The sequence below is a fragment of the Coregonus lavaretus genome (assembly GCF_964263955.1).
Source record: "Coregonus lavaretus genome assembly, chromosome: 18".
Lineage (NCBI taxonomy): Eukaryota > Metazoa > Chordata > Actinopteri > Salmoniformes > Salmonidae > Coregonus > Coregonus lavaretus.
Window position 1 is genome coordinate 47,385,407 of NC_140005.1, and position 12,108 is coordinate 47,397,514.

The 12,108-nt window shown below is 48.0% G+C and overlaps 1 protein-coding gene across 1 annotated transcript in view; it reads left to right on the forward strand.

Annotated features, from left to right (window-relative positions):
- LOC311145544 (MAM domain-containing glycosylphosphatidylinositol anchor protein 1-like) overlaps positions 1-12,108 on the forward strand; it is a gene marked incomplete at its 3' end in the record, with an annotated part of 411,583 nt that overhangs the window by 2,593 nt on the left and 396,882 nt on the right. The window lies entirely within an intron of this gene.

Genomic DNA, 12,108 nt, shown 5'->3' on the forward strand with positions numbered 1-12,108 from the left:
CCGTGACACACCAAGCCTATTGGCTATATCAAGAAATTGGAATGAAATAAATTATGAACGTCGTATTTAAATGCTACAGGAGCTTATAATGTGAGATATTCTGCTCAAGGGCAGCACATTCGCCCAACGCACAGATGCGACTGTTGAAGAACTTAGACATTTAGCTGTGTTGTGTGTGAGCAATGAGGACATAACTAGGATTTCAAAGGAACAGTTGAGAGGTATATTTTTGTTTAGTTGTCATTTATTCCACAATGCAAAAAAGTTTGGGTAAAAAAAGAAGATTTTCCTAGTGTGGAGTGGCTGCGCCTGAGACTGTTGCTGTCCACTGCCCCGTGGTGCTGAACTTCCCTATTCCGATTCCGTTGCGCACATATACCTTAGACCTTATAGGGGCATCGGCACTATGCACATTACATACAAATTATATATAAACCAAGGAAAGTAGCTTCAATATGTAAAGCTCTCTGATCACACTTTTACCCTTTCCAGCTCTCCAAACCGGGGCACAACACACTCTAAATGTTAAATGTCTAGCGCAGGCTTGCTAATTCATTCTAAAAATATATATTTGTAAATATCTTCACTAGCCTTACTTTGAGAAACTACCTGTGCATGGCGATGTGTTTGTCTACTTCCCGTGAAAGCCTATATGTATGACATGTTTAGCTTTTGCATTGCTCAGGTTATGCATTGTTCTGTTGTCTGATGTAGCCTATAGTATTCGCTCAGTTGTCGCATGGGCGCTGTACAGTGCTTATTGGCAACGTGGTTGCACTCAAACTAATAAGTATGACCTCAAACTAGTTATAACTTGCGTTGCGGATCCGACTGGGTTTGGTGAGCTCATCCTGGATAGATCGTTTTGAATTCCCATTTTTTTGTGGCCAATGTGAATGAATGCATATTGTGCGCAATACAAATTACCTCTTAACGAACTAGGCCCATAACAAATGTATCTTGCCCAAACCCACAAGTTTACAAGCGACGAGAGAGAGTCAAAAGTCAGTATTATTCTATTGCATTCGTGGTCATGATGATGATTCTTAGGTTTAGGCTACGAGGAGGAAGGACCTTAGCCTTAATAATTCACTGTGCAATCAACAAACGCTACGAGTCTGGTCTCCTGCTGCTTCAGTTAAATATGTTACACAGGTGCGATGTTACACAGGTGCGAGACGGATAACTATGCAAGAACAGTAGGAAACGTCGGGAAATCTGCCATGAGCTTGGCACACGACTGTGTAGTGAGGAGCTTTAAAATGGCTTTTCGTCTATTTAGAATGTTCTCACTTCCTATGGAGACACATTCAACTCGCTGTCCACTGGGAGCCGAATGCCACAAGAACGCCTGATTTGATGCTACTGCTCCGAAAGCCCTCGTATGCCTATCATGTTCGTTAGCCCTGCCATGAAGTAAATAAGTAAACCCTTTCAGAGCCAGAGCAGCGCATATGGTTAGCATATCTCCTGTTTATGTTGCCTGAGGCAGCTTGATGTACAAGTAAAAATAAACAAAAAACATCGTAGGCCTACATTTCCTGCCTGGACAAGACGCTAGTGGAGGTAGGCTTTTCTTTAGATACTGTAGCGGCTGACGCTACTGTTGCTATCACAACTCGGGCTCCCTTGAACCCTCATTGCTTTACTGTTCATCGAGTGTGCTGCTTTGCATTTTCAATATTGTTGTCTAAAGCTTCTAACACTTTTCAATCAAGAGGGGTGTTAACATGAGAGAGACAGAGAGAAATAGAGAGAGAGATACTCTATTGAGGGATAGCTATACAATCGAGGGATCAGCTATGCATTTCTACACCTAGGCCTAATGGTTAAATTAAGATTTGGGCAGGGTCAGGCTGACCCTATATCTGTGCCTGAAAAGGAAAACTTCTACCCAAAGGGTGGAAGGGGCATGGACACTCTTTCCTCACCACTGATGGGGTAATTTAAAATATGATTGGATTGTCATGAAGGGTCACTAGTTACACTAAGTAATGTTAATAATTTCTTTGCAACCAAACATAAATTGTGCCATTGATTTCCATGTCAATGCGCAGGTTGGAGTTCACCCTCTCTCACTCATGGAAGGCTATGCGGTGTAGTTGTTGATACAGACACGTATATACTTCATCTACTACTGTATTCATGAATTGAACTAATGGCATCTCTTACTTCGTTAAGGCCTGAGGCCTAGAAGACCAGAGGGATAGCGCCCGTGACCACCGGGATCTCCCGTAACTTTAACTCTTCTTCTTCCTCATCCTCCACACCTTTTTGTTTGTTTCTCTCTTTTATGTCTCTCACCCCCTCATGCGTTTATTTTGGATGCTGAATATTGCCCTTTTTTAATAAGCATTCATAATTTATCCATGGCTGTGAGGCAGGGGAGCGCAAAGGAAGGAGGGAGAAGGAGGGCAGGAGAGAGAGAGAGAGGAAGAGAGGGGGAGCGCAGCTAGTGATTACAATCTTCTCACTTTTCTGCCATCTCTTTTTCTCTCTCACACACATTCATTTGTACACACACACACACACACACACACACACACACACACACACACACACACACACACACACACACACACACACCCACACACACATTCTCTCACTTCCTCTCTCTCTCCCTCTCTCTCTCTATTGGTTAACACATTCATGCAGTATTTAAGCGTCAGACTGTAAATAATAAAGCAAGGTGACACAATGAATGGACATCAGCCTCTGACCTGCTTACTTTCGATGACCAAACCATGCTCTGTCTCAAGTTAACTTTGTAATTAAAATGCAAAGCCCATAGGCTGTGTCCTGTGGTCTAGCAGTGTCCTGTGGTCTAGCAGTGACCCTCCTGGCTGTAGTCACACATACTCCTCTTCCCACTGGAGACCGGGGTTCAATCCCCACTCCAACCCTTTGTACTGTTTCTCCCACCTGCCTGTCTCCCCCTCTATGAATTAATTACTGTCTAAAATAAAGTGAACAACAACACTTTATAATGAAACACATTCCATAATTGTTGAGAGATGACTATATTGTCGCATTCACTTTTATGAGAAGGAAGATTTTTGAATGTAATGATGTCAAATATTTTCTCCAAGGCCCTACTGGGAGTTTGAATCGTATCAGGAATGTAAATGGATTGTCAAATGAATGGCCACACATTACTGTACATGCACACACACACTCACACACACACAGTAAAATAGGCACGTCTGAACCTTTCTTCTGAACCTATGTGTATTGTAAAGTCTTTCTTTGCAGTCTGGATATTTTTAAAACTGACTTTACTCTGATTCGCACTCATAGATTTTCACACTGACAATGACAATCTTCTTGATTTTCTGCTCTCTCGCTCGCTCGCACGCATGCACGCACACACACCTACACACTCTCTCCCCCCTCACATACACAATCCGTATTCTTAAAAACTCTCTCCTCCACTCTCGCCCCTCACCAGTCAATGTCGACCATTGTTGACTGACCTTTCCCTCTTTATTATTATTTAATTAAAGTCCTTGAGAGTTAATTAGTGAGGTGACCTGCCATACAAAAAAAAGAAGAAAAAAAAAGAAGAAAATAAAACGAGAACTGGATGCCGTATGGTGAAAATCGCAGACCTGGGTTCAAACACTACTCAAAATAATTTAGAATACTTCAGCTAGGCTTAATTGTGCTTGCCTGTGTAACCAGTGTGAAATGGCTAGCTAGTTAGCGGAGCGCTCTAGTAGTGTTTCAATCGATGACGTCACTCGCTCTGAGACCTTGAAGAAGTTGTTTCCCTTGCTCTGCAAGGGCCGCGGCTTTTGTGGAGCGATGGGTAACGGTGCTTCGAGGGTGACTGTTGTCGATGTGTGCAGAGGGTCCCTGGTTCAAGCCCAGGTAGGGGCGAGGAGAGGGACGGAAGCAAAACTGTTACACCTGGCACAATTGGAAACAAATAGAAGAGTTGCAAAATGTTAAAACCCTGCCTATCTGTCACTCCGCTCCAGGCAGACTAAAGCAAAATATTTCCAGTAGTAGTTGAACCCAGGTCTGGAAAAATCTGCCACCTCCATTAACCTCTTAAGGATCGGACCCTTCTTTTCAATTTTCGCCTAAAGTGACATACCCAAATCTAACTGCCTGAAGCTCAGAACCTGAAGAAAGGATATTAATATTCTTGATACCATTTGAAAGGAAACACTTTCAAATTAATGTAGGAGAATATAACACCTCAGATCTGGTAAAAGATAATACAAAAAAAACCATGCATTTTCTATTTATATTTTTTCATTATCTTTGAAATGCAAGAGAAAGGCCACAATATAATATTGCAGTTTAGGCGCAATTTAGATTCTCGCCACTAGATGGCAGCAGTGTGTGTGAAAAGTTTCAGATTGATCCAGTGAAGCGTTGCAATACTGGACTATTTCGTATCAAGTCTGCCCAAATGTGCCGAATTGGTCAATTGATGCATTTTCAAGTACATAACTATAGAGAACATACCAAAATGATATCGTAATACAGAATATAAGTTTACACACTCCCAGGAATGTCATACATGATGGATCATTAGCTAATACCCTAACTTTCACACATCTAGATGGCCGGGCGTGGTGGGTGTGGAGCCAGAGGCAGCAAGTGTTCAAACTGTAGAACCCAGTTCCTACATTTGAATATAACAAATTATTCAATTACTCAATATGGCAGTATAAACTGTATTTAGTCCCCAAGCCCCATACAATGTCAGTCAGGAGCCATTTTCAGGCAGAATAGGGCCACAATGTATTTCTTTTTAGCTGGGAAGAGTAGAGGAGAGTGGAGGAGAGAGAAGATGTTGTCTGGGGCCTTGGAAGGTTGAGAGCTGAGCTATTCTTTCTCAATCTATTTCCTCTATCTCCACTCAATCTCTATGTTTCTCCACTATCGTCTCTGGTCTATCTTCTCTCATTCTCCATCACCTCTGTTTTTCTCTGATTCTCCATCACCTTTCTTTTTCTCTTATTCTCCATCTCCTCTCTTTTTCTCTCTATCGTTTTTCATCTATCTCCTTTCTCTCTCCCTCTCGCTCCTTTCATACTATCTCAGTCCCTCTCACTTTGTAATATCCTCCTATAGGCAGAATGAAGTGGAAAAGCACTATAGATGGAGAATTGATCTCACCCCTGAGATAGAGAAGAGAGAGAAAGACACAGAGATTCTCTGTGTGTGTGTGTGTGTGTGTGTGTGTGTGTGTCTCCTGCTCTTTCTCTGTGTGTGTGTGTGTGTGTCTGCCCTCCCCTCCTTCTCCAGTTCCATCTAGTTAGTGCCGCTCTTTTGTTGTTGTCGGGGTGGGAGGCTGGATAACAGCTCGGTGTTATTGGGCCTTCCTCTCCATTTGTGGCTCCCAGCAGGTTGCCTTCTCTCCTGCCCTCTCCTCTCTCTTACACGTGTGCACGCATACACAAACACACAAGCATGCATGCACAGGCACGCACGCACACACACACACACACACACACACACACACACACACATACAGACAGGCATGCGCAGACATACAAAGACATACTTTGCTTACTTTACACAGGAACACACACAAATCCTTGAGAGAGAATGATAGTTTTCCACTATCAATCACTATCTTCCTCTCCTCTCCCCAAGTCCTTGTTATTTATTTACGTATTTTGTATTTATTAATTATTTATTTTAAAATTTAAAATCATACATTCCACACTTGAAGTGAAGCCGCCCCAATCAAATTCCCAAGTCCCCCTGGCAGCCCCCTCTTCCCCTCCCCTCCCCTCCTCCACCGATTTTATGATTTTTCAGCCATACTTGAATCTGAGACCAGAAACAGGCAACCTGGGGGCAATACCAGAATAGATGGTCTAATGATTACGTCTCTTCGCAGCAAAATCTGCAGAGCTGAGATGGTTGTATGTGTCAGTGTAGCTGTAGGTGGTGGAATCAGGCGCAGGACGCACAAAGTAAGTCCAAAAGACTTTAGTTGTTTGCAAACAAAACACAGCACGAAAACAAATGCCCTGAGGCGAGAAACTCCGCACGCAGGCGAAATAAAGCGGGCGCACAAAATACGCGCGACAAAATACTCCAATACACAGAAATGGAGAGCAGCTCAACCGAGCAAACTGTATATACAATAGCTAAACGCACGACAGTGAAAAACAATCACACACAACACTAGACAAACACAACGAGAACTTATAGGACACTAATTACACTAAACGATAACAGGTGTAACAACAATCAGACAAAAGCAAACGAACATAGAAACATGCAACGGTGGCAGCTAGTATTCCGGAGACGACGAACGCCGAAGCCTGCCCGAGCAAGGAAGAGAGGCAGCCTCGGCCGAAACCGTGACAGTACCCCCCCCTTGACGCGCGGCTCCAGACGTGCGCCGACTCCGGCCTCGGGGACGACCAGGAGGACGCGGAGCAGGGTGCGTCGGGTGCCCACGATGGAATTCCGTCAGGAGAGACGGGTCCAAAATGTCTCTCCTCGGCACCCAGCACCGTTCCTCCGGGCCGTACCCCTCCTACTCCACTAGATATTGGAGACCCCCCATCCGACGTCTCGAATCCAAGATGGACCGCACGGAGTACGCCGGTGCCCCCTCGATGTCCAATGGGGGCGGAGGAGTCTCCCTGATTTCACTTTCTTGGAGTGGGCCAGCTACCACCGGCCTGAGAAGAGACACATGGAACGAGGGGTTAATACTCTTATACTCAACAGGTAGTTGTAATTTGTAACACACCTCGTTCAACCTTCTCAGGACTTTAAATGGCCCTACAAACCGCCGACCCAGTTTCCGACAGGGCAGGCGGAGGGGCAGGTTTCTGGTAGAGAGCCAGACTCGATCACCAGGTGCGTACACCGGTCCCTCACTGCGGTGGAGATCGGCGCTCGCCTTATGACGTCGGAGGGCCCGCTGCAGGTGGACGTGTGCAGCGTTCCATGTCTCCTCCGAGCGCCGCGCCCACTCATCCACCGCAGGAGCCTCGATCTGGCTCTGCTGCCAAGGTGCCAGAACCGGCTGGTAACCTAACACACATTGGAAAGGGGTTAGGTTAGTGGAGAAATGGCGTAGGGAATTCTGGGCCATCTCGGCCCAGGGAACGTACCTTGCCCACTCCTCTGGCCGGTCCTGGCAGTATGTTCTAAGAAACCTACCCACATCCTGGTTCACGCGTTCCACCTGCCCATTACTCTCCGGGTGGTAACCCGAGGTGAGGCTCACCGAGACCCCCAACCGCTCCATAAAAGCTCTCCAGACTCTGGAGGTAAATTGGGGACCTCGATCAGACACAATATCCTCGGGTACCCCGTAGTGCCGGAACACATGGGTGAATAGTGCTTCGGCGGTTTGCAGGGCAGTAGGAAGGCCCGGCATAGGGAGCAAACGACAGGCCTTAGAAAACCGGTCCACAACGACCAGTATAGTGGTATTCCCCTGTGAAGGAGGAAGGTCAGTGAGGAAATCCACCGAGAGGTGAGACCATGGTCGTTGTGGAACGGGCAGGGGTAGTAACTTACCCCTAGGCAGATGTCTAGGCGCCTTACACTGGGCGCACACCGAGCAGGAGGAAACATAAACCCTCACATCCCTCGCCAACGTGGGCCACCAGTACTTGGTACTAAGACAGTGCACTGTCCGGCAGATACCAGGGTGTCCAGAGGAGGGTGACGTGTGAGCCCAATAGATCAATCGATCCCGAACCTCGAGCGGAACGTACTTCCGACCCTCCGGGCATTGAGGTGGACTAGGGTCGGTGCGTAACGCCCGCTCGAGTTCAGCATCGACCTCCCACACTACCGGTGCCACCAGACAAGACTCCGGCAGTATGGGAGTGGGCTCCACGGACCTCTCCTCCGTGTCATACCGCCGAGACAGTGCGTCTGCCTTACCGTTCTGTGACCCAGGGATGTACGTGATCTTAAATGTGAACCGGGTCAAAAACATATTCCACCTCGCCTGGCGAGGGTTCAGCCTCCTCGCTGCCCGGATGTACTCCAGGTTACGGTGGTCCGTCAAAATGAGGAAAGGGTGTTGAGCCCCCTCAAGCCAGTGCCTCTACACCTTTAGGGCCTGTATCACGGCTAACAGCTCCCTGTCCCCCACGTCATAGTTTCGCTCCGCCGGACTGAGCTTCTTGGAATAAAAAGCACAGGGGCAGAGTTTAGGTGGCGCGCCCGCCGGACCGTTGCGACAGCACGGCTCCTATACCGGCCTCTGACGCGTCCACCTCTACCTGAAATGGCAAAGAGGGATCCGGATGCGCCAGCACCGGAGCCGAGGTAAACAGGTCCTTCAGCCTCCCAAACGCCCTGTCCGCCTCGGCTGACCACTGCAGACGCACCGGACCCCCCTTCAAAAGAGACGTTATGGGAGCTGCCACCTGTCCAAAACCCCGGATAAACCTCCGGTAATAATTCGCAAACCCCAAAAACTGCTGCACCTCCTTCACAGTAGTTGGCGTTTGCCAATTACGCACGGCTGACACCCGGTCTACCTCCATCTTCACCCCTGACGCAGACAACTGATAACCCAAAAAGGAGACCGACTCCTGGAAGAACAGACACTTCTCTGCCTTGACATACAGGTCGTGCTCCAACAGTCTCCGCAACACTCGGCGCACCAGGGCCACATGCTCGACTCGGGTAGGCGAGTACACGAGAATGTCATCGATGTACACGACCACCCCCTGCCCCTGCATGTCCCTGAAGATCTCATCCACGAATGATTGGAAAACTGAAGGAGCGTTCATCAACCCGTATGGCATGACAAGATACTCGTAATGGCCCGAGGTGGTACTAAAGGCTGTCTTCCATTCATCGCCCCCCCTAATGCGCACCAAGTTGTACGCGCTCCTGAGATCTAATTTAGTGAAGAAACGCGCCCCGTGCAATGACTCCGTCATGGTCGCAATCAGCGGGAGTGGATAACTGTACTTCACCGTGATCTGATTGAGACCATGGTAATCAATGCACGGGCGTAATCCTCCATCCTTTTTCTTCACAAAAAAGAAACTCGAGGACGCAGGGGAAGTGGAGGGCCGTATGTATCCTTGTCTCAGAGATTCGTCTATGTACGTCTCTATAGCTCTCTTCTCCTCCTGAGACAGAGGATACACATGGCTCCGTGGGAGCGCAGCTCCTGCCTGGAGGTCTATCGCACAATCTCCCTGCCTATGGGGAGGCAACCGCGTCGCCCTCGACTTACTGAACACAATAGCCAAATCCCCATACTCAGGGGGAACGTGCAATGCGGGCACCTGGTTTGGACTCTCCACCGAGGTAGCCCCTACGGAAACGCCTAAACATCGACCCACACACTGGGCAGACCACTCCATCAGAGCCCTCTCCTGCCACGAAATAGATGGGTTATGGGTACTCAACCAGGGCATGCCCAGCACCACCGGATACGCAGGCGAGTCGATCAGAAATAGCTGGATCATCTCCTGATGACCCCCCTGCGCACACATCCTAAGTGGCGCAGTGACCTCCCTGATCAAGCCCGCACCCAACGGACGGCTATCTAGGGCATGAACGGGGAAGGGAACGTCAACAGGGAGAAGGGGAATCCCTAAGGCTAAACAAAACTTCTTATCAACAAAATTCCCAGCCGCGCCTGAATCTACCAGCGCCTTATGCTGGGAATGAGGTGCTACCTGTGGAAAACGCACAGATATACAGAAATGTGCAACAGAGAGCTCTGGGTGAGTGGGGCGCCTACTCACCTGGAAGGACTCCCCAGTGCGGGACCTGTCGTCCTCTCCCCGAGGAGGCCATCCCCCGCACCTAGCCGCGGTGTGTCCTCCCCGACCACAGTTGGTGCAGGAGATGGACCCCCTCGTAAGCCGACCCCTCCTCTCTCTAGCGCCAGCGCCCCCGAGCTCCATGGGGCACGGCTCGGAGGCGCTGGAGGGTGAAATGGACGGACCCCCCTCGGGACGTCCGCGGGTAGCTAGCAGGGTATCCAGCCTGATGGACATGTCGACCAACTGGTCGAACGAGAGGCTGGTGTCCCTACAGGCCAGCTCCCTACGGACGTCCTCGCGTAGACTACATCGGTAGTGATCGATGAGAGCCCGCTCATTCCACCCTGCATCCGCCGCTAGGGTACGGAACTCCAAGGCGAACTCCTGGGCACTCCTCTTCCCCTGCCTGAGGCAGACCAGATGCTCCCCCGCCGCTTTCCCCTCCGGGGGATGGTCAAACACCGCCCTGAAGCGGCGGGAGAACTCGTCGTAGGTGATGGTGTTAGCGTCGATTCTCCTCCACTCTGCGTTGGCCCATTCCAACGCCTTCCCGGAAAGGCAGGAGATCAGGGCGGACACGCTCTCGTGTCCCGAGGGCGCCGGGTGCACGGTGGCCAGGTAAAGCTCCACCTGGAGAAGGAATCCCTGACACCTGGCCGCGGTCCCATCGTAGGCCCTCTGGAGCGAAAGTCGAACTCCTCTGGGTTCCGGAGCGGGAATGGGCTGACTTGCCGATGGTGCGGGCAGGGAGGATGGCGGTGGAGGAGTCCCTCGGGTCTCCCAGCCTCGGATGGTGGTGATCACCTCCTGCAGTGCGGACCCCATCCGCAGGATCTGGTCATTCTGTTCGCGGACCCTGTCCTCCAATGTCGCCTGTGCTGCTGCGGCTCCTGCTGATTCCATCGAGTATGGTGTGTGATTCTGTCAGTGTAGCTGTAGGTGGTGGAATCAGGCGCAGGACGCACAAAGTAAGTCCAAAATACTTTAGTTGTTTGCAAACAAAACACAGCACGAAAACAAATGCCCTGAGGCGAGAAACTCCGCACGCAGGCGAAATAAAGCGGGCGCACAAAATACGCGCGACAAAATACTCCAATACACAGAAATGGAGAGCAGCTCAACCGAGCAAACTGTATATACAATAGCTAAACGCACGGCAGTGAAAAACAATCACACACAACACTAGACAAACACAACGAGAACTTATAGGACACTAATTACACTAAACGATAACAGGTGTAACAACAATCAGACAAAAGCAAACGAACATAGAAACATGCAACGGTGGCAGCTAGTATTCCGGAGACGACGAACGCCGAAGCCTGCCCGAGCAAGGAAGAGAGGCAGCCTCGGCCGAAACCGTGACAGTATGCCCCATATATTTAACCTTTTGTTTGTGGCAAGAATTCTGTATGGTGCAGCTGTCAACATTTTGTTCCTCAAATGAAACTGGTATACTTTTCTATTTCTGCAATTTGTTTCCCCCAACCAATTTGGGTCCTTAATATATGGCAGACAGACAAGTTCCCTACCTTCTCCCCCTCCACTTGCCTCCTCCATTTCTGCGGTAGTGCTGCAATCAATTGGTTGTAACCTTGTATTGAGCAAGCCTTCCCATTTATTTCCAATAGTTGCCTGTGAGACATAACTACCAGTCCTATACATAATATCATTAAAAAAGATTACCCTTCTAAAACATTTGTTTTATATTCTTTAAATATTTTTTATTAATCAGTATATTTGAGTTTAACCATAATATTTGTAATATCCTCCGTCTTTTCCAGAGGATGAAATTGGAATTGTAACCGATGTATGGCTTGTTTGAGAAAGGGAGATAGAGACTTTGAACAAGGTTACATTTTCAATAAACCAAACATCTGAAGTTGTAATCTGTGTAAGGGCAAAAAGTTCATTTTTGAACAATGGATGAGCTTTTCTTAGTAATCTACTGGAGAACCAATTAGTGTTTAAGTAAAACTTTTGTATAATTGAAGCTTTCAGTGAGAGGTTTAAAGCTTTAATATATAATAATTTTAGTCCACCAAACTCATTCATTATATAGACAGGCACGTTTATCTTGTCTGGCTTAGAGTTTCAGATAAAGCTAAATATTTTATAATAATACTAAAGAGTTAATCAGTGTAATTTCCCCATAAATAGACAGGTATTTACCCCTCCACAGTTGCAGGATATTTTCTGTTTTGCAAATTTTCTATTGAAATGTAATGTAGAGTGTTAATTTATATATTTTGTGATATGAATACCAAGTATGTGTACTTCACCGTCAGACCATTTTACTGTTATTTAATGGGGTCCTGGCAGTGTGGTCGGCTGGGTAGCTGGCTAAAGGTACACAGAAATTCTATTAACCTCC